General features: G+C 39.1%; 1 long non-coding RNA gene and 1 pseudogene across 1 annotated transcript; both read right to left on the reverse strand.

Annotated features, from left to right (window-relative positions):
* Nucleotides 1-733: 733 nt before the first annotated feature.
* Nucleotides 734-24,773, reverse strand: LOC141416459 (uncharacterized). The gene is made up of 2 exons (XR_012441183.1): nucleotides 24,640-24,773; nucleotides 734-1,448 (listed from the first exon to the last, which is right to left on the reverse strand). It is a non-coding gene; the product is annotated as an uncharacterized lncRNA (long non-coding RNA).
* LOC141416984 (U4 spliceosomal RNA) lies at nucleotides 5,282-5,356 on the reverse strand (annotated as a pseudogene).
* Nucleotides 24,774-26,022: the final 1,249 nt, after the last annotated feature.

Below are 26,022 nucleotides of genomic sequence, written 5' to 3' on the forward strand. Positions count from 1 at the left end.
ACCATGCTGTAGATTTTTCTACTTTCCTTTAAAACCATGTCTAGTAAACTCGAAAGTTCAAGGGAATATAAATATTTTCAAATAATAGTAGCTAGTCTTATTTTTGTAACATTCTGAGCACTGAATTATAAGTTTTATTTAGACTGTCTCTTATCCATTTATCAATTCAGCAAAGAGGGTCTTTTCATCCTCATTTTTGAGGAAGAACATCAGGTTCAGAGGAATCAAGTAATTTCCCAAAGGTCATACAGTAAGGGAAGGTTAGGACAGAGATTCAAACCCAGGTATTCTGCTCTTTAAAGTCCATGCTCTGTCGTCTCTAAGGTAGTGAGCTCCTTTAACTTTTGAGTATTCTGATCTGTGTCACTACTTGAGTAACTTTGTAAACAGTTGACTGACAGCCTGTCTACATATGGCAGGGAATGATCTTTGTTAAAGCTGGCTAGGGAGTGAGAAGAATAGAGCGGGAACAAGTACAAGTAAACTGGGTCTCTCTCATTACTGAACTCAGTAGCCAACAGCGATGGATCAATGCTTCTTCCAGAAGCAGATCAGGTGTCATGGCCGTGCTACAGATCCCTTCCTTTTGCTGTAATGTTCTCAGCATCAATTGACGCTTTCATAGCTGTCTAGAAGATAATAATGGAAAATTTAGCTGTTAGGAAAAAGATGGACACAGAATATTACTTTTTATATATGCTTATACATGATGGATTCACATAGTACTAGAACCAAAGGTTTACAAAAATTTATTTCTTTGTAAACTATATTTCCCTAGGTTTTAAAAACAACGGAAGCAATGATAATATTTTGTTTACTATAAACATTCAGATATTTCTGCCATAAGGCTGTTTCTCTTTCATGTTCATTTCAGATACAGAAGCAATAATACAGTTAATTGCAATTTTTTATCAGGAGAATTAGGCTTATAAATTACCATGGATGTCTTAAGTTTTAAAAAGTGATTAAAATTTGTTGTTTTTTTTTTTCCTCCTCCCAGATTATGACACATGTAGTTTGAATCCTTCTTACTCTTTGGACTGTCCTACTGTCTCACTTTGGCCACATTCTGTTACATAATCCATTGCACCCAGCATGGTGCAGTGCTTTTAATAGGAATAATAAATACTTGTGCGTAAGGCTGTCACAGAGATGTTATGAAGCCCTTTCCTAATATAGAGTTCATGAATGCTTACTGCCCTCAGTAAGTCAGTAAGTGCGTCTCTTGACTTTCTTAATCTTCTGCTCCTCTCATTTGCTGTAGGTAAGTAGCTCCCATGAGTCACTCTTCCAGCTCCCTTGGAGGAAAGATCTGTGGCCATGACTTCTTAGGTAACTATGATATGGTAGTTACATAGTTTCAGTTCTGTGTTCTTCCTCTGAGCGCGTTTTCTTCTTTCTAAACTCTTTTCTTTTGTTTTCCTTTTCCTTTATTTGATGTTCTTCCTCTATAATAAGAATAATTAGAAAAAAGGAAAGGGAGTTAACCATTTGGGAAAAAAAGTAGAAATTAACTGGTTATAGAAAGACTTGGGTATCAAAAATGTAGCTTTTCCTGTTGGCCAGGAAAAAGATTAGATAGAGCAAAGAGAGAGGAAATTGGACCACTAAAATGAGATGAGTGAACTCACATTTCTTCCTAGGTAATTATTATTTTCTTTTTGCCAACTGGGGTTTGAACTCAGGGCCTACACCTTGAGCCACTCCACCAGTCCTGTTTTTGGTGATGGGTATTTTCGAGATAGGGTCTTGCCAATTGTTTGCCCAGGCTGGCTTTGAACCGTGATCCTTCTGGTCTCTGCCTCCTGAGTAGCTAGGATTACAGGTGTGAGCCACTGGAGCCCGACTTTTTCTTTTAAATTATTATTTGGTGATACTGGGGTTTTAATTCTGGGCTTTGTGCTTGATAGGCAGGCTGTTTACCACTTGAGCCATGCCTCCAGTCCCTAGGCAATGTTTTTATTCAATTTCACAAAGGCTAAAGATATCTTTTGCCATGTAAGAACTGCCTCTGAAATAAATAAGTATTTAGATTGGCGTTAACATTAGCTGCACGTGAGGAAATGCGTTGTCTATAAAGATGGAGGAGGCTGTAGAGGGCTGGGTATAAGACAGTGGGATTCTAGGAGCCCACTAGAGGTCATTTTCATTTGGTCTGGTGGCTGATCTTGGTCTGTAGTGGGGTCCTTAAAACTAGTGTGTGAACTATCAAGACACAAGATACCATTTATGGCCTGGACAGTCCAGCACTGCTTTGCAAATGTGAAGCTCTGAGTTCAAACCCCAGTCCCACCCAACAAACAAACGAACGACCATCCAAAAATCATTTACTTAGGTAATAGTTAATATTTCTTGAAGAAAAAAAAGTGAAACATCACTTAGATGTAATTATGACAGTTCACAGAACCTCAGGAAGTCTAGGTAAAGTGTTCCCTAGGCAACAGAACCAGTGAAGAATTGCAGCGAGAGGCCCTGAGTTCAAACACCAGTACCACCAAAAAAGAAACACCCCCCCTCCATTTTCTTTCCCTTTTGCTAGCAGTATGAGCTCTCAATAATCTTTTTATTTTTCTAAAATTTTTGAAGGGGTTGTGTTGGATGAGCTCCAGGGCACCTTTTGGCTTTGAAACTCTACCTCTACCCACTTGGTTGCGCATACAGTTCATTCTTATCCCTTAGTGACCAGGTGTCTCTAACCATTCACTCTCTCATCAATTGTTTCTGAGTCTCTACCATGTGTTAGACTCTAGTCTGGATGCTTGGGGGCATGTCATTGAATACAACTGACAAACAGCCCTGCCTCCTTGTGATGACTCATTTTGTATGTCAACTTAAGTGGGTCATCCATTAAACATTGCTTCCGGGTGTGTCTGTGATGGTTTTTCTGAACTGGCATACTCAGTAAAGTGTATGGTTTTTACCAGTGTGACTGGGCATTGTCCAATCTGTTAAGGGCCTTTGCAATGAAAAGTAGAGGAAGGATGAATTCCTCCTTTTATTTATTTTTTGCAGTACTAGGGTTTGAACTCAGGGCCTTGTGCTTGCTAGTCAAGTGCTCTAAGACTTGAGCCACACCTCTAGTAACCCTCTTAAAAACTTTTTTCTCCATGATCCCTTTTTGCTTTAGTTATTTTTTTTCTTTTTCCTTTTTTTATGGTGGTACTGGGGGTTGAACTCAGGCCCTCACACTTGCTAGGCAGGTGTTCTACCACTTGAGCCACTCCATCAGTCCCCTTAGTTATCTTTTTTCTAAATAGGGTCTTGCTTCTGAACTGTGATCTTCCTATTTATACTTTTTGAGGAGCTGGGATTACAGAAGTGTGCTCCATGCGTCTGATTGGTTGAGATGGGGGTCTCTTGAATTTTTTGCCTGGGCTAGCCTTGAACTACAGTCCTCCAAATCTCTACCTCCCAAGTAAACTAGGACTACAGGTATGAGCCATGACATCCAGCCTTCAAATTCCTCTTTTCCCCCCTGCCTCACTGCTTGAGCTGAAGACTGCATACACACTCTTCTTTTAGGCTAGAGTTTATATCATTGCTCTCCTGGTTTGTAGGTCTTACTCAAACTGAGTTAAGCTGAATTTTCCTGGGACTTCAACCCATTGCTCTCCTGGTTTGTAGGTCTTACTCAAACTGAGTTAAGCTGAATTTTCCTGGGACTTCAACCTGTAGGTGGTACATTATGTACCTACTCCTCTTCTATAATCATGTCAGCTAATTTGTTATAAAAAAAAAATCTTGCTGGTGGAGTGGCTCAGAGTAAAGCACCTGCCTAGGGGTGGAGATGTAGCTCAGTGGTAGAGTGCTTACCTGGCATGCACAAGGCCCTGAGTTCAACTCTCAGCTCCACCAAAAAAGAAAAAAACAAAACAACAAAAAAACCTGCCTAGCAAGCATGAGGCCCTGAGTTCAAACTTCAGTACCATCAAAAAAAAAAGTCTCCTTTTAGAGCCGGGCATGGTGATGGATACCTGTAATCTCACCATTTAGAAGGCTGAGACAGGACAACCATGTGAAGTTGAGACCAACCTGGGCTACACAGTGAGAACTTGTCTCAAAAAAAATACTTTTATGGGCTGGTGGAGTGGCTCAAGTGATAGAACGCCTGCCTAGCAAAGCCTAGCAAGCATGAAGCCCTGAGTTCAAGCCCCAGTACCACTAAGAAAAAAAAACAAAAAAAACCTTCCTTTTATAACAGGTGCAAATCTGCATCTCTGTCTGTATATTCTTTTGATTCTGCTTCTCTCAAAAACTGACTAGTAAACTCCTTCCCACATTCTCCCAACTTTGCATTTTTGTAGATAAAGACATAAATAATGGAAGAAAATAAATATGAAATTTTATGGGTATGTTCGTATGCACTGTTTAAACAGAGAAATTGTGGACAGAGATCAGGAACCTGCGGTGAAGAGGAGATTGAAATTACACAGTTACTGAGGAGGTAACATTGAGTAAAGGTTTAAAGGAGGTGGTGAAATGACTATGGGATAGTATGGGTTGAAGTGGTTCAAGCAGAGCCTGGCAGTGGGAAAGGGCTAAGGTAGGAGTAGTCTGTATATTCCAGAAACAGCAAGAGGGCAGCATGTGCAGGGTTCCTGCCAGAGACAGATAGGAAAAGCGTTGAGTGGAATGCACTTCCATGCAATCTGTAAAGTGAAAGTAGAAAACTTTAGTTTTCATGTCAAAGTGATTTTAGTCACTTCATGTTTCTTTTATTTTTCCAGTAACTATGGTTACGGAATCAAGACTGGTGCTGATTTACATTATTTGCAATCTAAGGATTTGTCATGTGAAGTTACTTAGGGCAAATTACTCATGTGGTAAAATTGATTAGATTACTTTAATAGGGACCTCGTAATCTATAAAATATGTGAATAATCCAGTTTTCAGAGTTTGGTTTAATACTTGAATTTTAAAAGATCAGAGTGATACCAGCCAAAGTATTTGTTTTATTCAAAAATTTTTGAAGTTTCCTGTTGAGCTGTTTCAGTCCTTATAGCATTTCATCTATCTATCTATCATCTATCATCTATCTATCTATCTATCTATCTATCTATCTATCTATCTATCTATCTACCTACCTACATATCTGTCCACCTATCTATCTATATTTAAAGGATCCCGACGCTGTGCAGCCTTTCAAGATAGAGGAGTCATGTGCTCAGTGAGTCTCTGATCCTTTTGGTTTATTATGGGAGAGAAGTGGGCACGACCCAAGGAAGGGAAGCTGAGCATGGTCTCTACATGAATCAAAGTTGTTTCAGGCTCTTTCATCCTCTTCTTTTTTGTTTTTTAACAATAATCGCGCCTCAGATAAACCTCATTGGCTACGATATTGCCACTGTGCAAAGCTCCATCCTTTTCTTGACATAACTGGATTTCTAGACCTTTGCTACATGTGGAGGGACTTTCTGCATAAAAATTCCAGACTTGTTTGAAGCATCATGGAAGTCTCAGAGAACAGGAAGCCAGGGAGGGAAACAATGACTTTAATTGTTGCCAGAGAAGAATAAAAGGTAAAAAGGACTTATTCTCAAGAACTTGTCCTCTGGACATTGCTTTTTTCTGAGCTGCAGAAAGGCTCTGTGGTAATGAGATACCTTTGTAGAAAAGGCTCAGATAATACAATTTTGTTAAACCTTTACGTCTCTGGTAATGACTGCGGGATGAAACGGACTTACATTTCACTCTTTTCCATTTAAAAATCTTACATAGAGGTAGGAGTGAGATTCCCAAAGCTAAATTACTAGCAATTGTTCTACCCAGTGAAGTGACTGAGTTGATAAGTATTTTGATAGACATGAAAGTCCAATTATTTAAAATACTCATGTTAACTGACAAAATGACTTTTATAAAATTATCCTTAAATTATTCTTTAATCGAATCCATATAGACATTTAACTACTTTTTGAAGTTTCTCCCTCCACCCCCTTCCCTCCCTTCTTTCTTTTTTGTGGAGCTGAGGATCAAAGCCAGGCCTTTGTGTATGTATGCTGGGCAAGTGCTGTACTAATGTGCTCCTCACATCCTCAGCCCTGCTACCTTTTTTTTTGACACAGGGTCTCCCTGTGTAGTCCAGGATGGCTCAAACTCACTGTCCTCCCCTGGGTGCTGGGGTTACAGATATGAACTGCACATCCAGCTTTTTGGTTCTGGGAGGGCAGGGTTTCACCATATTGCCTAGTTTCTTGTTTTGATCACTTCTTCACTTTTTTTTTCTCATTTATTCATATGTGCATACATTGTTTGGGCCATTTCTCCCCCCTACTTCCTGCTCCCTCCTCCCCCCCAACCCCCCGCTGCTCTCAGGCAGAATCTGCTCTGCTCTTATCTCTAATTTTGTTGAAGAGAGAGTATAAATAATAGTAAGAAAGACAAAGCATTTTTGCTAGTTGAGATAAGGACATCTATACAGGGAGATTCCTAGCATTGCTTCCATGTATAAATGTGTTACATCCCAAGTTGATTCATCTCTACCTGACCTCTTCACTACTTCCCGGTCACCTTCCCATATTGATCTCTGTCGCTTTAAAGTTTCTGTATTAGTTCCTCTGCAGTGAGGACATCAAATACTATCATGTTTTTTGGGTTTCTTACCTATCCCCATACCACCCATGTGTGGTTTCACCTTATCATGTGACCCAAGTCCATTCACATTGCTGTATTTGCCCTAGATCTAAAATCCGCATATGAGGGAGAACATATAATTTTTGGTCTTCTGAGACTGGCTAACCACGCTCAGAATGATGATCTCCAGTTCCATCCATTTACTTGTGAATGATAACATTTCATTCTTCTTCATGGCTGAGTAAAATTCCATTGTGTATAAATACCACATTTTCTTAATCCATTCGTCAGTGGTGGGGCATCTTGGTTGTTTCCATAACTTGGCTATTGTGAACAGTGCTGCAATAAACATGGGTGTGCAGGTGCCTCTGGAGTAACCTGTGTTGCATTCCTTTGGGTATATCCCCGAGAGTGGGATTGTTGGATCATATGGCAGATCTATGTTTAGATTTTTAAGAAGCCTCCAAATATTTTTCCAGAGTGGTTTCACTAGTTTGCATTCCCACCAGCAGTGTACAAGGGTTCCTTTTTCCCTACATCTTCACCAACACCTGTTGTTAGTGGTGTTTTTAATGATGGCTATTCTAACAGTGGTGAGGTGGAATCTTAGTGTGGTTTTTATTTGCATTTCCTATATTTAAGCTTCTTCACTTTCTAAATGAGTTCTGTGTGCTAACTGGCTGTGCCACGGAAGCACCTGGCAGTGGCTTCACTTTTTTATTGATAGCTTAGAACTGTCAATTGTCAATTTTTTGTTAAAACACAAAAACACATTTTACTTTCTGAAATGATAAATTTTGTACTGAACTAATACCAGAGAACACTACTTGGAAATGATTTAAATTTTCTCAAAAAGAGGTACAAAATATGTGTTTCTTTAATGTAGTTCAAGAAATGAACAAGTACAATTTGGGAGAAAAGAAATTTTAGAGATTAGGATGGGACACCAGTAGTTGATTTGAAATATTCTTCTGTCACTTTTGGGGAATTAATTTCTGTGACTCTGTTTCTCCTTTTATTTATTTTATTATTTATTTATTTTGAGGTACTGGATTTGAATTCAGGGTCTACACCTTGAGCCACTCCACCAGCTCTATTTTTGTGAAGGGCTTTTTGAGATAGGGTCTCAAACCATGATCCTCTTGATCTCTGCCTCCTGAGTAGCTAGGATTACAGGCATAAGCCACTAGCCCCAGGCTCTGTTTCTTTTTTTATAAAATGGGGATTCTAAGATTTCTCAGGGGAGCAGAGCATATGTAAGATATTTTGAAAAAGATACTATTTATATTTGTAAATACTGTTAGTTATAAGAAGAATTAGCTGTAGTGAGAAAAACAGTATTTATACTCAGCTGACAATTACTTTTCTGAAACATGTATGGTATTAAAAATATACTTTCAGGAGAATGATGCAGGGAGAACTTTGGTAAATGTTACAATGTACCCCCAGTACAATAATAATAAAAAAGAAAAAAATGCTTTCAAATCAGGACCATTGAATTCAATGAACTCAGGTGACATTTATATTATTTCTCAATAAAAGAAAGGAATTGAAAAGGTATCTGAAAAATCCTAAATTTTTCTAAAAGCACCAGACTGAGGATAATGGGAGTACCTCTGAAAAGGATTGAACCATGGCGGAGTGTGGAACCTACTGTCAGAATGGTGTTACAGTTCTGAAAACTGACACAACGCATGCGTCAGGATGTATATGGTATGTAAGTGCTTTGCCAAATATGTTAAAAAATGTGTCTAAACCAGAAAGTGAGGCTATGTTCAAAGACTTTCTTTTAAAAGATTGACTTCTTCAAACACTAAAGAGATTAGAGCAGGACAGGATGAAAAACAGACCTAGGGCAGATGATAGTGCAGACATGTTTACATAAGACACATTTTCTGAAAAGATAGAGATTTGGAGGTCGAGGTTAAGAGATCTAGAATTTCCATTATCCAAGGAAAGTGAGTTCTAGTTCATGACATTTGAGATTCAACTATCAAGGAGGAAAGATCACAGCGAACACTGGGCCCGCCCTGACTAATCCACTAGCTTTAGTTTCTTTCTTTCTTTTTTTAAACCCAAACGCATATTTTTAACTTGGAACAAACAGATACAGAGAAAGGAAGGAAAACAAGAAAAAAAGGAAGACAAAGGAAGGAAGGAAAGAAGGAAGGAAAGAAAAAGGAAAGGAGGGAAGAAGAAAAATAAATCAGCAAATGAAAATATAAGCAACACATTTATCTTCTGGAAACTGAATTTATTCTACTCTGTAAACACCTGGTAGTTACAAAATCTTGGCACACCATTTAGTATCTCTTCTAGTATTGTTTGGAAATAACAACATTAATTCTAATTTATCATAAATCCCAATATCTTATTTTTTATAAATAGCTTTTAGAAGTACATGATGAAAACTGGGATATAAACAAAGAAAACTGGACTGGAGATATGGCTCAAGTGCTAGAGTGTCTAGCAAGTTGCAAAGCCCTGAGTTCAAATCCCAGTACTGCCAAAACAAAATAAATAAAAAACCCTGAAAACAAAACAAAAAGACCAACCAAAGAGAACTGAGAATTATTAAAATATAATCTTCTGTCTCTGAGGATAGGACTTAATCTCACTTTTCTCCACTGAATTTCCTCCTCAACAATTTCTGGAAAATGTTGTGTAAAGTATTATTGGTATTAGGCTGGTGGAGTGGCTCAAGTGGTAGAGCACTTGCCTAGCAAGTGTGAGGCCCTGAGTTCAAACCCCAGTACCACCAAAAAATCCAACAAAAAGAAAAGAATTATTGGCATCAACTGAAACTTCATGGTTCCAACTAGAGATGCCAAGAACAGTGATGATTACCTTTGGTTTATGTACATGTACTTATCTGAAGTTCAACATTAAAAAATATTTCTATGTTCTAGACACATATTTACATTTTAAAAGGTGTTCTGGGTGAAGTTATGCAGGTTCTAAACCTCTTAACCCAAGAAAGAGTATCCAAATGCAGAGACAGAACCCTCTGAGATAGGGAACAATTCAAAGTAGCTTCACTGGTTTGAATTCTCTACTGAGAAAACCTTGGCATATTTTCAAAAGTGAGCAAATAGCCAGCTCAGTGGTGCACACCTATAATCCCAGCACTTGGGAGGTTGAGGCTGTAAGTTCCCTGGAAGCCTGGGTTAAATAGCAAGACCCTGTCTCAAGAAACAAAACAAGTAGGGTGCTGGTGGCTCACATCTTGTAATCCTAGCTACTTGGGAGGCTGAGATTGGCAGGATTGGGGTTTGAGGCAAGCCTGGGCAAATAGTTCTCAAGACTCCATCTCCAAAATAACCAGAGCAAAATGGACTGGAGGTGAGGCTCAAACAGTAGAGCATCTGTTTGTAAGCACAAAGCCCTGAGTTCAAACTCCAGTCCCCCTAAAGGAAAAACAAACAAAACAAAACAAAAAAGTGAGCAAATATTTATTTTTGTCTCTCTCTTTTGTTTCAGTATCCCTAAATCATAGGGTGTCTGGCAATAATTCAGACTATTGATGGTAGAATTTTAGCTACCCATAAAGCAATGTGATTGCCAATGCTCTGGGAAGTTAAGTAGTCTCTGATACCCTCTTCCACCTGCAGTATCAGCTAAGCCCTGGCTGAGCTTCTCCATAGCTCTTGAATAGCATTTTCAGTATCCGCTTGGAGCATTTAAACATCACCCAGTCCACACAACTGGAGACACAATGGCTGGAGCTGCTGGAAGGTGGGAGTTGCTTTGCTGGGCAAATAGTTTAGCAAACAGCTTTCAAGTAGGATTAAGTTCCTGGGAAACTGTTGTAAAAACAAATTCTATTACTTTCCTCAAATCTGTTAAGTTGGTTTTTCCTTAAGGTTATACTTTTTAGATTCAAATTCAATATCGGTTTATTGTATATACTTTCGTAAAAGTGCGCGGTCTCTTGACCATCTCAGATGGGAAAACATTGCTTATGTGGCTTTTAGAGACAATCACTAGGCCCCATAACACATATTTGTTTTATGATCTGCAAATTGAGGCTTGGAGTGGGATTCAGGGAGCTCATAGAATATCTCTGCTCTCTGTAGTCATGACATTTGGTGATTTATTCTGAATGAAATTCTGCTCCCAACATTGGAAGAAAGTATCTGATCCTTCTTCTCAAAACACAGGTTGCCTTTTGTTAAGGACACATACAGCAAGCTTAAAGATTGCACCTGTAACTCAAGACTATGTCAACAACAGAAAATGCATTTAGTGCCCGTATAAATAATTCTTTGAATATGGTTAGTATTTTATAATTGCTTGGGTTCACTTGAATGTATCATTGCATCTAATCCTAACCCTGGAGAGGGTCAATGGTGTTATCTCCATTTTACAGCAGGAGATTAAGGCTTAAAGATATTTGGTGATGGAACTTGAACTTCAGAGTTAGTTAATGAAGAACTGAGAAATTAAGTATAAATCAATAAAAATGGCTAAAGAAACCTATTTTGGAGTGATTTGTTTTAACTGCTCCTGCCCTGGAGAAATTTTTCTTCTTTTACTAAATGAGAGTATTTTGTACTGGTATGAAAACCAATACATAGACCAGTGGAATGGAATAGGGAACTCAGAAATTAAGCCATGTACATACAGCCAACTGATTTTTTTTTTTTTTTCAAACAGTGCAGGAGGTCAAACTGAAGCCCTTGCACTGCTAGGCAAGTGCTCTGCTGCCCCTCAGCCAGCTGAATTTTGACAAAGATGCCAAGAACATGCAATGGTGAAAGAGCACTGGGAAAACCAGCTATCCACATGCAGAAGAATGAAACTGGATCCCTACCTCTTCCTTTCTTTTTAAAGCAAGGTTTTGGTATATAGCCCAGGAGGGCCCCAAACTCACTCTGTAAGACAAGGCAGGTCAAACTCACAATCCTTCTACCTCAGCCTCTAGAATGCTGGGATTACAGGCATTTGCCATCACACCTAGCTCCTACCTCATTCTGTAAACAAAAAGCAAACTCAAGTGGATATAGACCTAAATGTAAGACTTGAAACTATAAAGTTACTGGAAAAAACACAGGAAAAACACTTCAGGACACTGATGTAGGCAAAAATGTTTTTGATAAGATTCCAAAAGCACAGTCCTGTGAATTATAAAAACAGACAAATGGAATTATGCAAAAGTAAGAAGCTTCTGCACTGCAAAGGAAATAATCAATACAGTGATGAGCCAACCAGCAAAATGAGAGAAAATATTTGCTAGCTATTCATTCAACAAGGGATTAGTATGCAGAATATATAAAGAACTCTTAACAACTCAACGGAAAAAAAATCCAATTAAAAATGGGCAAATGAGCCCATTTTTGGTGGTGGCTCTTGCCTGTAATCCTAGCTACTTGGGAGGCTGAGATTGGGAGGATCACAATTCAAGGTCACCCTGGGCAAATAGTTCATGAGACTCCATCTCCAAAATAACTACAGCAAAATGGACTGGAGATGTGGCTTAAGTGATAGAGAACTTGTTTTTTCAGTGTGAAGTATTGTGTTCAAATCTTAACCCACACCAAACATATGATTTTTACCTTTTTTTTTTTTGGTGGGACTGGGTTTTGAACTCAGGGCTTCACACTTGCAAAGCAGGCACTCTACTACCTGAGCCACCTCCAGTCCATTTTTCTCTAGTTATTTTGGAGATGGGGCCTCATGAACTATTTGCTAGGGCTGGACTCGAACTGCTGTCTTCCCAATCTCAGTCTTCCAAGGCTAGGATTACAGGTGTGAGCCATCAGAACCCAGTGTTTTTAATTGACTCCTAAATTAGTGGCTGTATATTTTGCAGTTCCACAAGGAACATATGAGGGTTCCAGTTTCCCTATGTCCTTGTCAACATTTGTCATTGCCTGACTTTATTACGGCTGTTCCAGTGAGTATGTAGATGTGTCTCCTATGGTTTTGATGTGTGCTTCCCTGATGTAAGCCTTGAACAGAAAGACAAATGCCAATATTCTCACTCATTTGTAGAAACTAAATACTTGATCCAGCAGAAGAGAGTGCAACAGTGGTCTCTAGAGATTGAGAAGGGTGAGGGGAGGGGACCAGAAGAGGTTACACAAGGGCTATCAAATTGTTTCTGGTGCTCTGCAGCCTGGTGGGGCAACTAGAGTGCATGACACTATGCATACATCCCTAGGAGGGCACAAAGTTCCCCGAACAGAAGTGATAAGTGCTTGAGGGGGATGGGAATGCTAGTGAGCCTTATTTGATTATTACATACTGTATACATGTATCAAATGATCATACTGAACCCCAAAGACACAGATACATCATGTCTAAAAAAGACTGTACTACTCAGGGAATTAAAAACAAAACAAAACGGCAACAACAAAAAAACCCAAAAGCACAAAACCTCCAAGAGGAGGTTATGGTAGCAAAGACTTCCATTTCGTGCATGGCTTCTCCAAACACACGGGACTCCACAGGGCCTGCAGGATTTATCCCTGTGGTTGGTCCAGTGAGCCCAGTGGGGCCACGTCCTCTTGAGATGTCCCATGCTGTTCCTGTTCTGATTCCCAGGTGCATAAGACTCCCAGTACTCAAGTACGTGAGCTCTGGGTCTTATTTCCCCGTGCACCTTTTGTCCTCTCTTAAACAGGTGCTTAGTTTACTGGCTTCATGGCTGGATTTCTGTTCATGTGAAATTCATTATGGGGTAGGCAATTCCACCTGTTAGCTGTTGTTTTGCTGTCTTTCAAGAGTTTTCTTATGTTCATTGAATGTTTTTTTCTGTACTAAAAATACTTTATCTGGATAGGTGGCATGATCGGATATCAGAGACCAGTGGCAACTAGTAACCAACCACACATATATTTAGCCGTTTGTTCCGGAGTTCGAGCAGATAGTGCGCCAAGCCTCAGACCTTAGTCCATAACTCAAAGGCGGTGGTCCTGGGAGTCAGGCTTGGAATGTCTTTTGTCTTCTAGCCATATATTTTACCTCTCCCCAGGGAGTGGTGAGAAAGTTCTGATGTTGTTGCAACTCTTACACTGGGCCCCTGACCCCAACTTTTCTCCTAGTTAGCTACACTTTTACTTTTTATTTTTTAGGGCCACCATTCTTACTTTGTTTTTCAGCAAATGGTGTGTAAGCAGGGAGATTTACTACACCCTGGTGCCAGAAAATCACACCTGGGATCCTTGTCATTTCCATGTTTCTAAACTGGGTTTTGAGAGCCTTCCTTCCTCCCTCCCTCTTTTCCTTCCTTCCTTTCTTCCTTCCTTCCTCCCTCCTTCCCTCCTTCCTTCTTTCCTTTTGTTCTTTTCTCTCTTTTCTTCCTTCCTCCCTCCCCTCTTCCTTCCTTTTCTTTTTTGGTACTGGGGATTAACCTTAAGGCATTGCGCATGTTAAGCACATGCTTTATCAACAAAATTAATTTAAAAAATTACCCCAAAAAGTTAATTAAAAAAATTTCAAGAGGCATACAGAAAACTGCCTCTCTATATTTTATGAGTTTTTTTCCTATATAAGTACCTATAGGGAAGCTCATATAAAAGGAGTGAAAGTATCTATGTAGGCAAAAAACTATTTCAGTAAGGTATATCATATTTTTTTCTTAAGAATCTAAAGTATACATTGTTTTCTATTTTGGCACACAGCTTTACCTTAAAAATCAAGATATCCAATAAATTTATTAAAGGATTGACTCTAAGGAATCTATTATGATGTCTTTTAAAATTGTCCTGTATGTACAGATATCCATATTTAGTCATAGATAGGAATGTTACTTAAACTTTCTAGTACTATTTATATATCTTATTTTCATTTCTATATCAAATTCCTTGAATTTGTACGAGAATCCATAACTTTATCATTCCATGCTAAATTACATAGCATTCTTTTCTGAGTTTGCATATGTAAACGACAGTATTTATTTTATACTGCTTTAGAGACACAGGGTGAAATTGACTTTTTAGGTTTTTTTTTTTTTTGGTGGTGGTGGTATTGGGCAGCAGGGTTTGAACTCAGGGCCTCGTGCGTGGCGGGCAGGCACCCTGCCACTTAAGTCCCTCCACCAGTCCAGGTCCATGTACGTTGATAGACACACTGTCAGCATCAAGACCCTCACTCCATAACTCCTCTCATGCTAACCCTTTGGAGTCCAATCTTCTTCTACCTTTTTTGGCTTTACAATCAGGGCTCTGATTTCTCTATAGTTTTGTCTTCTCTAGAATACCAAATGAAGTCATCTGGAATGAACTCTTTTGAGCTTGTCTGTTTTCACTTAGTACAGTGGTTCTTGACTGGAAAAACTTGCTCCCCACAGGGGACATTTGCCAATGTCTGGAGACGTGTTTCACTGCCACAGCTGGGAGGGCTTGGGCAATCTTGGGGTCTAGCAGCATGTACACTGCACAGGAGAACTGCACGCCACAAAGCGCCACCTGGCCTGACTCACCAACAGAGAGCCTGAGAAGTACTAAATCAGCACAGTGCATTCGCTAAGATTCATCACGGCTTGGTCCTTTCCTTTCTATTGCCTGCCAGTACTCTACTGTATGTGTACATCTTAGTCTGTTGATCTGTTTACCTGCTAAAGGATATTTGGGTTGTTTGCCGGTATTTTAGTTTTTGGCAGTTATGAAAAATGGTGTACATGGTTTGAGTGAATATAAGTTCTGGCCGTAGATTGCTTAGTCATATGATGAGTGCAGGCTTTATTTATTTATTTATTTTTGCAGGCTTTACTTTGATAGGGAATTCCAAACTCCGTTCAGAATGGCTGTACCATTTTGCATTCCCAACTGCATAGCAAAGTTCCAGCCAGATTTGTTGTGTGTATGCACATTTAGTGTTATATAGTTTTGGTTACACTGATAGGTGTGTAATGGTGTGTGATGGCAGTTTTAGGTTTGTCTGTTTAGGTTAATTTTTAGAATTTTAGCATTTAATGCACATTTTTCCAAAAATAGTTTTATATATATAAATGAAGTGTGTGATAAGTGGCATAAAGTTATTAGTGTGTTTGTAGATCCTCATTCTTTGCTTCCTTTTTGTGTTGCTGCTGATCCTTTAACAGCTTCTATTTTAAGAGGATGAAGATTACCAGTGTTAGGAATTCATTGTTGTAAAAAGTTCTCCAGGACACACGTGGACCAAGTAGCCAGGTCTCTACCTACTTTCCAGACACTGAGAAAAGAAAAAGTTACCCATCCACCTAGGAAGTATAATTAAGGGGTACACTGGTAAAATTTGCATGCATTTCTCCCAGTTCACTGGGAAAAGGGACAAAGCATTGGTGTCCCCAGTGTCTGTCATGGTGCTTGCATGAAATTAGGTCATCAAAAGAAGCACCTGAGACAACAGGGGAACTTTATTTTTCTTGGATTCAGGTGATTGTAAAACATTTCTCTTCACTGGCTGGCTGCTGGAAGTACTTCCTAGAAATCACATGGAGGAACCAATATGTCGCCAGCTCTCAAAATGTGATGCATCCTCCTTTCTAGTGGCCCATTATTAAATGGGTGAACAATCCTTGTTTTGAAGTGTAACTTTATTGATTTACCCTTCTTCCTTAAATAGGTGTGTCAGGAGCATTGATGTGAAGAGGATATTTTGATATTATCTAAAACAAACTGGAAATTTGCCTTCAGAAATAACCAATGGTAGCCCTAGCTCCTTCTAGTTTAGTTCATAAAGGCAGAGGGCTTGCCAGGTTCAATGAAAACAGAAAAATGACAAAAACCTAGTCTTAAAATTGTGTATACACATAGAGGATCTACAAATTGGCCAGTGGTTCTACTACAGTCTTTTGCTAATTGGGGATTTCTTCACTTTTATGAAGTGAATGCAGAGAGTTCCAATCTGGGATGCAGACATTTTGGCATCTTACTCCCAACAATTTAACTGGAAACCTTGGTGCCTGTGACTCACTAGTGTTCACCCATACCGCAGGGGTGTACCCGGGGGTGACCAAATGTAAACTCAGTTCTCATTACTAGAGAATTGGAAACCAAACCAGTTCTTACCTACATTCTCTAAAATCACAGTTTTAGTTATTCTTATCCTATGTTCAGTCAAAGCTAGTTAACTGCAAACATGACATTAAGCTAAGAACCCTCATTTGAAAATAATGTACTTGATGCTTGGCTTTTCTTGTGTGCCTTCCATTCGCAATGTTGTTTTACATGTTCGTGAGGGAGGAAGGCCACTTTTTCTTCATGATAGTTTGTTGTTGGGCTGGCACAGTGGCTCAAGTGGTAGAGTGCATGCCTAGCAAGCATGAGGCCCTGAGTTTAAATCCCAGCACCACTCAAAAACCCCCCACAAAACCCCAAACTTTTGTTGGCAGGTGCCAGTGGCTGATGCCTATAATCCTAGCTACTTGGGAGGCCGAGATTTGGGAGGATTGAGGTTTGAGGCCAGACTGGGCAAATAGTTTACAAGACCCCTTCCCACTTCCAAATAACCAGAGCAAAATGGACAGGAGGCATGGCTCAAGTAGAAAAGTACCGCTTTGTGAGCTGAAAGTGCTGAGTTCAAACCTCAGTCCCACCAAAAAAAAAAAAAAGTTACAGTTAACAAAGGTAAACTGTCAACCCATGTCTTTATTCAAAAACATCTAAATGTATATATAAAATCTGGTCCCTGCCCTGCTTAAAATCACTAGTTGCTGTCCCTTTGTTTGGGGATAAAAACAGAAATCCTGACCTAGCCTTTGACCTCCTTGTTTTCCTGGTCCCAGCCATACTTCCTGAATTTGTGTTCAGCCACACCCAGCACCCTTTAGTTTCTTGTGCCCTCTCCACGCAAGGGCCTTACCACTTGGTCTCCAGAGGGATGCTGGCTGGTTTTCCTTGTCCCCTCTGGCTGAGCTGAAGCTCCTTCAGTGGTAAGCAGCCTTCTCTCGTCTCCTGTGTGTGATCAAATCCCCTACCATAGATTGCTTGCACTTAGTGTTTCTTCCGAACATTTACCCTGGCTATAATAAAATAGGTATGTGACTGATACCCTAACATTGCGAATATAAGCTTTATAAGTGTGATTTTACTCTACAAAGCTTAGTCAACATCTGCCACAATGAATGCATGCTAAGATTTCATAAATATTTGGCAAATCAATGATTGAAATAACAAGCTCAGTACTGTTGTCATGTGTGGGATATAGCTGATGCTCAGTATCTTTTTAATGAATAAACCAATACTTTGTCTATACAGAAAGAAAAGGGGAGTGACATTAGTGGGGACTATTTGTAGTGAATCACAGTGAAAGGACATTGTGAGGACCAAGAAATTCCAGAGAGAAAATGTAATGGACTATTGGAAGGTTTATCTGCTTACTAGAGGTTTTTTTTTTTTTTTTTCCCCTTTTGAGACAAGATCTCACCACATAGCCCAGGCTGGTCTCAAACTCACAATCCTCTTTCCTCACGCTCTCAAGTAGCTAGGATTACAGGTGTGGGCAACTAGTACCAGATTAGTTATTTCTTGCTTATAAACTGCCATGGCCTAGATTAGCAATGGATGACAGGTGTGCCACAGTGCATCCTTCAGAGCTCTACTGCCAAAGTCTGATCATTTCACAAAAATTTACTTGTGCTACAAGTGAGTATACAGTCTAGTTCATGGTGCCAGCTATGAGAGGGCACGTTAACTGGAGAAGGGAATGGGACAAGGTTCAGGTGGTATTGAACTTGTCCTTGTAAGAGGTTTGAGGAATTCCTTCACATCAGATCAGTATTGAAAGATTTTACGTTCACTGGAATGTGCAGGAATTTTGCCTCCTGAATATTCAAAAGTTTGTGATGAGGGCACTGAGCTCATTAGTCCACAGAGACACGCACAGTGACCAGCTGTTTGGGGAAGTGATTGTGGAGACATTTGTAAGAACACATGCTGGGGCCAGAGGGTGAGTGGGCTGTAACAATTGCTGTTTGTTCAGTGCTGTTTGGCCTTTGTCAATGTTGCTTTAAGGACAATGGCCACACAGAATCTAGAATTCATAAGTGTGCCTGAATCAAAAATGAAACAAAAAAGTGTCTTTTTGCTAGTCAGCACATCTTTCCAGAATAAAGGAAACACCCCTTTTTCTTTGGAAATCCTGTGATATCTGCTGCAGCTTTCCCAACAGCTAGTCAACAAATCCTTCTTACCATCAGTGGCAAAATCCCTGTGAAAATCAAAATACTGAAACCACACAAACCAACTCCCTGCCCCACCAAGTCCCAACAAAAGCCAAACCAGAAATAGTTCATAAACCACTATAGAAGTGAAACTCATTCGATAAACTCCCTTTTTTTGTTGTTTTGTTTTTTTTGCAGTACTGGGGCTTGAACTGAGGGCTTTCACCTTGAGTCACTCCATCAGCCCTATTTTTGTGAAGGGTTGTTCGAGATAGGGTCTCACGAACTATTTGGCCAGGATGGCTTTGAACCGAGATCCTTCTGATAACTGCCTCCTGAGTAGCTAAGATTGAGCCACCGACATCCTGCTTGACAAACTCCACTTGTTTGGAGTTGAATACACAGTGTGTGTAGGACAATTGCCAAAAGTGTATTCAGTTGACAACAGCAAACAGATTGACCAGGAGGCAGCAGACACCCAGCTACACAGGCAACAACAGCCTCAAATAGCATTACAGGCTAAATCTGAACACCAACAGCAAAATAAGAAGAAATGTTTACAATAGGTAGTGCTATGTCACATTTTACACGATCACATTTTAATTCTCAAGACAGTCCTGTGTGGGTAATTTACCATTTCACTAACTTACAGGTGATGAGAAGTTGTGCCTCAGAGTATTCATGTAATTACTCAAGTCACACTGCGCTAGTAGAATGGATGGGATTCTGACCCACCCCTGCCTCACGCTTTCACATGTGTTCTGAATATGTTCTATGACCCCTCCGTCTAGTCTCTTCAGGTAGAGAGCGCAATAGGGCCTTTTGGCCACACTGACACAGTTGGATCAAAGCAGCCTAGACATCTAAATGAATTCTTAAACATAAAGTTTTAAAATCTAGCTAAAGAATCCCAGTACTTCAAAATTTATCCTAATCTGGGTTGGTGGTGGAGTTCTGGGCATCATGGATGAAGTCTTCAGGGCTGTTTACCTGGCAGTTCCCAGGGCCATCCTGGAAGGGAGTGTCTGGCACAGAGATGTGGTTTGGCTACTGTTTGCGGACACACCTTTGATGAAGGATCATTACCTGCCTAGGATATCCTTATAATTCCCTGATGGGTCACTTACATTTTATCACTTCCTTCTGGTCTTTCCACCAGACAGCTTTCAAAGGCAGGGCCTGGTGTGCAGGTGAATAACAACATAATTCAGGCAGGAAATAGCTGTTACCATTGCATCTGCTATTCTCTAAAGATACAAAGACACCTTTACACTGATCTCTTCTAAACCGATGCGGCAGTTTCACAGTGTTAAATTTAAAAACTCAAGGACAATGAAGTAGATGGAAACAATTCTTTACAATTCAAGGAAATAAAAAGAGGTGATGGCCTGGATAGTATTAAGAATAGAAATACACAAACCCACCTATACCATCTATATATCACCTATATCTGTATCTCTCAATAATCTACCTATAAATATGTGTATCATCTATATCTATCTATAACTACCTATCTACATCTATATTCCTTTTTCGTGATGCTGGGGATTGAACATAGGGCCATGAGTATGCTAGGCAAGCACTTTATCACTGAGCTGTACACTCCAAACTCACCTACATTTGACTTTGGCATGCATGACATAACTTCTTATGCTCAGCAGGCATCGCCATCCTACTTATGCTTCATTCGACTGAGATTAAAGTATATTTTCAGTTCATGAATATATCAAACCCAAGCCTTGTACATGGCTGATCAAATATACGTGAGCACCATCACTTCTTTATGCTGATTTGTGCCACTCTGAATGAATTTGTGCTGCCTGTCACTGAGTTTTCAGAAAGGAAGTTGATAAATAACAGTATTTTTGTATACAAATCAGACTGTAGTGGTTTTGCTCATTCACAAGTGCATGAAATTTAGACAATACTATAATTGGTATTCTATTGGGATTTCATAGTATTATACAAAGATCTGCCTCATAGATTTAGATGTATGATTTTTTTTTTTTTTGGTGGTATGGGGGTTTGAACTCAGGGCCTTGAGCTTACTAGGCAGGTGCTCTACCATTTGATCTACTCCAACAAATGTTGTGTCGGGTATTTTTGAGATAGTGTCTCCCAGGGCTGCTTTCGAACCACAGTCTTCCTGATTTCTGCCTCTTGAGTCTTGAGTAGACAGGATTACAGGCTAGGTGTAGTATTAAATGATAAGTATAGATAAAGTAATATAAACTATTATTAGGTAGGAGTCAGTAGGGAGAGCTACAGAATGAGTGAGAAAGATAATATGTTGTGCTAATAAATTTAGAATGCATATATTGAGCTTGCCTGAAGAAAATTTATTTACTTATTTATTTATTGGCAGTACTGGGGTTTGAACTCAGTGTCTTATGATTTCTAGGTAGGTAGGTGCTCTACCGTTTGAGCCATGCCCCTAATCCTTTTTACCTTAATTATTTTTCAAGTAGGTTCTTGTGTTAAACCCCGGCTGGCCTCTTATTTACACTTCCTGTGTAGCTGGGGTGATAGGCATGTGACACCATGCCCAGCTTTTATTGGTTGAGATGAACTCTGTCTAGGCTGGCCTTGAATTGCCATCCTCTTGGTCTCCACCTCCAAGACAGCTAGGATTACTGGCATGAACTCCTGCACTTGGCATAGATATTTATTAATTCATTCACTGAGAAATTGAGAACAACCTATGCCTCAGGCAATGTCCTAAGAGCTGTATCGAGCAATAATTAAAACAGACCAAATCCTGCAGTATGAAGCTTACCTTCTGGGTGTCACAAAAAGTGTTCTAACTTATTCTCTTCAAAATATTGCTTTTGTGGTTTGTTATTTGATTTTTGGCTTTTCAAGGAAAGGTTTCATGTGGAGATGAAGGATTTTATTTTTATGTGGACATGAGTTATCATTATGTACTCGTCTACCTGTTTTACCTCTCCTGTAAGACTCTCAGCATTACTTGGAAGACTGACGATGGGTTGACTTATCATTCCCACTCACATCTAACACAGTGTCTTATTGCAAATAGCATGGAGTAAAAGTATTCTTATTGAATGGTCAACCAATTCCAGTAGCAAATCATGACTCATTATTTTGTTGCTACATCCACTCCTACAAAGATAACAAATAGTGATGAAGATAAAGTTAAGCACTAAATTAGTGATATATAGAGATGTGCTGTAAAAATTCTACAGGATGAGAGCTTATTTATGATTAGAGTGATTAAAGACGGGAAAAAATGAATTTGCCTTGAAGAATGAGCAAGGTTGAGGTAAAAAAGGAGGAAGGCCTTATTGGTGGGTGAGGAGAAATTGTCTACCTGGCAGCATGCCCCCCAGCCTGAGGAGTTTTCACCTTATTTAGTAGACAGTGGCAAATCAGCAAAGGTTTCTGCCAGGGAGACTGACAGGTAGTTTGTGAAAATGGTCTTCCCAGCTGTACTTTGGACTATTTTGAGAATTTAGAGTTTGTACAAATTTAATGAGTTAGATTGTCTGTTTAGAAGTTTGCCACCAGCTTTACAAAGAAAAAAAAAGCAGAACAGAATACATAGTATAAGAGTGCATCACCTGAATTGGCTAAGTATTGTTATATGAAACTTTCATTTCAGTGCTACACACTTGGCTGTGTTGTGGGTAGAGAAGAGGGGAATTCAGAAGTGGGTTTTAGTCAAAAAAGTTCCAGAGTCACCGAGCTAATGAGATTCATGTACTAATGAGCATCTGTTTCCTTATCCATGATGGAAATAGTTATAATTATCATACACACACACATACACACACACCCCCCTAGAGATAGGGTACTTTAGATTTTTAAAGAGAGAAGTAGAACAGGAACAGGTGGGTGATTTATACTTGGTATTGCTTTGTACTCAGGGGAAGTCTCATTCAGTTAACTGTGCAGGAAATGTTTATCTCTGTACCCAGCTAGTTTCAGGGGGGCACACAGTTCTAATCTCAGATAAATCATTTGTAAGTCAAGGAGTTGGAAGTTCTGTGTCTGTCCATATCAGTGCTTTTAGACAAAAAAGGAAAGAGCTTTGTTTGTCCCTGTATCAGGTAAATAAGGGAGTCTTTGCATGTCTTACAGAGGTCAGGAGAAAAGTGACCTGAGTCTTATCTACATAGGGAAGAAATGTAGGTCTTTTTGATAAAGGCATTTCTTGGAACATGAGAGGGAAGGGATTTCAGAAAACAAAGTTTTGGGGGGATATCTTAACTATAGTTCTGTTTCAGAAGCATTGACCTTGGGTAAACTTCAGTGTTGTCACTTTTCTCCTTGGAGCTGGGTTTAAAGAAAGCAAAGAACCAAATTTCTGGCTCATGTTTTATAAGTGAGTAGATAATTTCTTGGATGATAATTGATGGCTGGGCATGGAACTGTGTAACAGGAAACTTGTTTTTATTGCTTTTTTTTTGAAGTATAGGGGTTTGAACTCAGGCCTCATGCTTGTTAAGTGCTATACTACTTCAGCCACACCTCCACCCAAGAAATTTGTTGTTAATATGAATATAAATAATAACCTGGAAAAGGTCATTTAAAGTATATCTATAGCTGGGTATGGTTGTATATGCTTATAATCCTAGCACTTGGGAGGCTGAGCAGGAGGATTTTGAGTTGGAGGCCTGCCTGGGCTACCTACATAGGACATCCTGTCTTACAAAACCAAACCCAATCCAAACCAAAGCAAAATAACAATGACAACAACAAAAAGTGAATCTGTTCCTGGAATTTTAGATTCTACTGCTCACTGCAATTCTGAAGACTCAGAAGAAGGACATTGTGGAAAGAAACAGATTTATTCAAAGCTGGTGGTGAGGAAGACAAAGGAAAAGCTCCATCTCAGATGTCTCAGACTTAGGGGGTTTTGGGGTACAAAGAGTTTTTTTTTTTTTTTTTTTTGGGACATTGTCTTGCTATGTTTCCTAAGCTGCCCTTGAACTCTCTATGTACTCTAGGCACATTTCGAGTAGTTTGTGCAAATTCTGGAAATGCCCTGACAGGAAAGAGACTATGCTATTCTTCCTTTTTTTTTTCTTTGGCTAACTGGCATGCATAAATGATAGCAAGAGCTGAACCAGCTGTATTGGTCCATGAGAGCTTCTCACTGAAGATGGCAAAGAACCAAGGTACAAGTAGCTTGGGGCTAAGACAACATAGAATGTATGCCAGCCCCAAACCTACCACCATGTAAGAGGAATATATTATTATATATATTCCGTGACCCTGTTAAAGTCATGGCTATTTTGGTTTTACTCTTTCTTTCAGTCACACCCATTTTCAATGGATGCAATGTAAACAATTTTTGAAGCAGGAAGCAAACTTTAGGACTTCAATTACAGTTCCCAACTTGTGTGTTAGCATGACTTGGAATATGGTTGTTGTTTTCTAGTTGTGAAATGTCTTATGTCTGTAAGATAAGAGCAATGTAATTTAGACACAGTACTTCTTCCACTAAGAATTGATGGGGAAGAGGTTGACTAGGAAGCACAAACACAATTTGTATCTTATGATATCTTATTCTCTTTATGTGTATAATTTCCTTGGCATGTATTTATGACACACATATAATCATTTTGGTCTAAAAAATGTAGTACTCCCCCAATTATCATTGATTTTGTATGAAATTTGGTGAGCCATGAACTACTAAGCACAACCACTAAAATTACACATTTCTGTTGTTGACAATTTTTATTATTGGTGATGATCAAAACACGTGATATTGGGTTTTTAAAATACTGCCTATTTTTCATATGTTTGGGCTTTGACAAGAGCTAATGACAAATTCTAATCCTTTTCCTTTCTATGTGTAGTTTAATGAACACCTACATATACACTAAAAAACAAAACAAACATGTCCTCACATACAGAATAGAAACCAAACCAAATTCAACCATATGGAAAGATAATTGTGAAGGGAAAGGAGACAGAATGACCTTGAAAAGCTACCCCCCCTCCACTCGGTCTCTTACCTTCATTCTTCTCCTCTGGGCTAGTGTAGATGGAAGCCAGAGTAAACAAAGAAAAGATAACAAAAGCCAATAAAATGAATGCCATTTCCAGGTTGGTGAATGGAAGCTCCATGAACTACTCAAAACTTCTTTACCTACAATAGAAAACAGATATCAGCTTAGCACATTGTAATTCAGGCGCTCAGCAATTGTCTATTTTAGAATCAAATGCATGTGAGATTTGCTAAAACTTCCTGCAGTACCTGTGCCTGGAACAATAACTTGGTATTGGCAGAGATGGAGTGTGATCCCATTCTAAAAAAAAAAAAAAAATTGGAAAAATTGAACTTACATGTTCTTCCTTCGTGTAAGATGGAGAAGAGCATGGAAGTCTGAAAGGCAGAACTCACAACTCTTGTTGTGAGTTTTTTTGACACAACTCTGGGAGTAAAGGTAGGATATATTTCATTTCTTGGAGGAATAAGTCTATTAGACCATGACTGTACACAGGGTCAGGGTACAGTCTCTTTGATCTGAAATTACTTAGCATCCGCTGGCCAGGTGGCAAATGTAAAATCAAAGCAATTTTTTAGTGTAAAAATTTGACCTTGGGTCTTACATGTTTTAGCAATTCTCACTGGCTTAACTCACAAATCTAAACCAAACAAAGATAATGCGTTAACAATTCAACAATGAACACTTCCAATTTCAGACCTATAAAAGTAGAGCTCATATATTTAGAAAGGAAACGGTAGTTCCACAGGAAATTATAGCATTATCTGGGAGTGAACTCTCTTTCTATCTTTCAGTGTTTACTAGACAAATGCTAAATCTTGAAACCACTGCAGACAAATAAGGGAAATTCTGAAAATACCAGAGAAAGGATTCATATCTTTCCACTGTAACTCACCTCAAATTCTTAATCTTCTATCTATGTTAGGGAAGTAATTTTTCAGAGATTTCCCCTAAGGTTTTGGGTTCCTTTAAATCTGTTTTTCCAATGACCTCATCACATTCTCCAGATGAGATAACAGACTTGAGGTGAAAGCTAAGTTTGCCTTCTTTCTTAATCACAAAAGTCCAGTGTTCCCATAGTGGAACAGAGGTAGGCAAGGGAATGAATTCTTAAAACATCTGCTGGTTTTTTACAGACTTCTGCTATTTGTAATTTGTGGCTTTTTTTTTTTTTTTACATTTGATAATAGTTTGGGGGAATATTGCTAAGAGTTGCAGCTTTTTGTGTTTCTGTAAAAGAGAATCTTGGATATGCAATTTATATTTCATAGTAATGTACATTTTAAAATATCAAGGGATATCACCAAGGGGTGTTAAAATGTGTCCTGGAACGTTTTCATATTAGTGCACGCTGGTCTAGCTTGTTCTGATTAACAACAGCATAAGATT

Source organism: Castor canadensis, chromosome 14 (genome assembly GCF_047511655.1).
Source record: "Castor canadensis chromosome 14, mCasCan1.hap1v2, whole genome shotgun sequence".
NCBI classification, from domain to species: Eukaryota; Metazoa; Chordata; class Mammalia; order Rodentia; family Castoridae; genus Castor; species Castor canadensis.